Source organism: Fukomys damarensis, unplaced genomic scaffold (genome assembly GCF_012274545.1).
Source record: "Fukomys damarensis isolate Sample0158 unplaced genomic scaffold, DMR_v1.0_HiC HiC_scaffold_1, whole genome shotgun sequence".
In the NCBI taxonomy this organism is placed as follows: domain Eukaryota; kingdom Metazoa; phylum Chordata; class Mammalia; order Rodentia; family Bathyergidae; genus Fukomys; species Fukomys damarensis.
This window is the reverse complement of record NW_022900913.1, coordinates 71,300,865-71,303,728: the sequence shown is the minus strand read 5'-3', so window position 1 is coordinate 71,303,728 and position 2,864 is coordinate 71,300,865. Positions and strand designations below refer to the sequence as shown.

Sequence of the window (2,864 nt, the reverse complement as noted above, 5' to 3'; positions counted from 1 at the left end):
GATATAAAAAAAATGGAAAGATATCCCCTGCTCCTGGGTAGGAAGAATCAACATAGTGAAAATGGCCATACTACCAAAACTGCTATATACATTCAATGCAATGCCAATTGAAATTCCAACACTATATTTCACAGAACTAGAAAAAAGAATCCAAAAATTCATTTGGAACCACAAGAGACCTAGAATAGCAAAAGCCATTATAGGCAACAGTCACATGGCACCAGGTGTAACAATTCCAAATTTGAAACTATACTACAAAGCCACTGTGATAAAAACAGCATGGTACTGGCAAAGAAATAGGCCTGAGGATCAGTGGAACAGACTGGAAGACACAAAAACAAATGCAGATGTACTCAGCTACCAAAAGAGTAAATCACCTAATACTTGCTGCCTCCTAACATCTAGAGATGTCACAGGCTCCTCCAATCTCTTAATACTACCTCACTCAACTCCCCCAGTTTAGGCTAACTCCACCCTGCTCCTATAAAAGAAGCTCCCTGTGCTGCCTTGTTGCTTTTCTCTCCTTGATCCTCCCCATAATAAAGGCTTGGTGTAGTCCTGGTCTGGTCCTGGTTTTTCAGCTCTTTTACCTAACAATTATTGGGTTTATATGGTGCTCTTATACATGGTTATGTTGTGTAATGCTTAAATAAGTTCCTACATGCCTATATCCTGAAACTTTTATGATCCAATGTGGTAAAAGCTTCCAATAAATATTTCTCTAGTTTTTGAAATATACAGTGCATTACTGTTATCTGTCATCATTTTACTGTCCAGTAGCACTGCAGAACCACTTTCTTCTCGCTATGACTAGTACCCACTGGCCACATTTCCTCACCCCTCCCTTCCTCCTTAGCCTGTGGCAGTCACACCTCTGCTCCCAGCTGCCATGAGAACAACTGTTGCAGCTTCCATGTGTGTGTGAGGTCATGTGGTACTTGTGTTTCAGTAGCTCATTTACTTCTTTTTCCCCCATTTAAAATTTTTTATTAGTAGACATTTGCAGTATATGATGATTATATTGTTAGTGGGGAGTTGGGCCATGTATATAACATATCTTAATTCTTTTTCATCAGCTTCCCTCCTCTCCCTTTCCCTCCTTCCATCTCTTGGTCCCCTTCCCATTTGTAAAATATCTAGCTCCTTATTTCATATTATGTATCTTGGGAAATCATGCAATATTTCAGTTTGTGTGTCTCATTTATTTCACTTAACATTATTGTCTCAAGATGCATCCATTTTCCTACAAGTAACTAAAGTTTATTATTCTTTATGGCATAGCACTCCATTGTGTGTAAATTCCATATGTTCTTTATTCATTCATCTGTTGATGGACATATAGGCTGCTTCCAAGATTTAGCCATTATGAATTGTGCTGCTACATGTCTGGGTTTGCATGTGTCACTGTAATATGACATCTCTAGCTCTTTTGGGAAGATACCTAGAAGGGAAATAGCTGGATCCAATGGAATTTTTATTTTTAGTTTTTTGAGGAATCTCCATACTGATGTCAATAGTGATTATACTAGTTTACATTCCCATCAACAATGTAGAAGGGTCCAACTCTAGCCTGCTGTAAAGAAGTCTCTTTCAGAGTTAAATTTCACTTTATTTTTGTAGTTTACAGGAGCTTTGGGTGGGGGAACAGGTAGGAAAGGGGATGAAAAAAGAATTAAGATGTTTTATGTACATGTGCCAACTCCCCATGAGGAATAATGCAAGCATGTACTAATAAAGAATAAAAATTGAAAAAAAGAACAGCTGCAGGCTTTTCTTGGGGTTAGTGCTATTGGCCATTACCTTCTCTCCCCAGCACTGGCCTCATTCACCATCAGGTTGTTGGTTGACACTTCTGCTGCTTCATGCTGAGGGGAAATGAGATACAGAGCCAACTCAGAGTTGCCAGGTGGCCATGGTCCATTGCCCAGAGTCCTGGTCACACAGTTGGTCACGGGGCCCATGAATGGCTCCACTGAGTTCATGAGGGGTGCAGCTCCATCTGCTGCATGGGGCGCTGGGGTGTGGCTTCACCCACTTATTTCATTTAACATAAGAATTACCACTTCCATCCATAATGTCACAAATGACAGATTTTTAATCGATTTTATTACCACATGATATCCTATTGTGTATACCTATACAAATTCATCTGGTGATGGTTGAGTACATATCCTGGCTTTTGTGAGTAATGCTGAAGGAGATAAGAGAGCACAGATACTTTTGGACATTCTGTTTCAAGTCCTTTGGACATACACCCAAGAATTGGATTACTGGATAACAGGGTACTTCTGTTTTTAGTTTCATGAAGACCTTCCCTACTATTTCCCATAAAGAAGATCATTCTTGAATGAATAGAAAGAAGGTTTTCTTGGTGTCCCATGGAACAAAGAGTGAAGACTGAAGAAGACATTTAGGAAGTTGAAGTGGTTTGAGCCATGTGGCTTATCAGGAGCAAAGTGGGCAGGTGGCCAGGGCTCTCCTGTGACCCACAGGATGTCTTGGTGTATTCCTGCTCTTTCATACCGGACCCTAAGTGCAGTGCCCTTTGGGCCTCAGGCAATGCTGGGTAGGGGGCAGGTTCACCTGTTTTGCTGTTCTTATGTCATCATGAAAACTGTCCTCAGCACCTGAAGTGGTGACTGGCATTTTAATCCCCCGTTTCTTTGTTGATAAAATCAAGCGAACACATGCTATGTGCCTAACAATCTACCCAATATAGGGTTAAGGCTCAAAGAAGGAAAATTATTTCTCCACCCCTGCAGGTTAATGGCAAACACCTATTAGGGTAAGGAACGGGTAAACACACATTTGGGGTGGAGCTCTGACAGATAAATAACTCTTACCTCATCTCAGATATATTGATA

The 2,864-nt window shown here is 40.6% G+C and overlaps 1 pseudogene; it reads right to left on the bottom strand.

Moving 5' to 3' along the window:
- The window catches only part of LOC104861242, an 8,218-nt pseudogene extending 6,236 nt beyond the window's left edge, over nucleotides 1-1,982 (bottom strand).
- Between the last annotated feature and the right edge of the window lie 882 nt (nucleotides 1,983-2,864).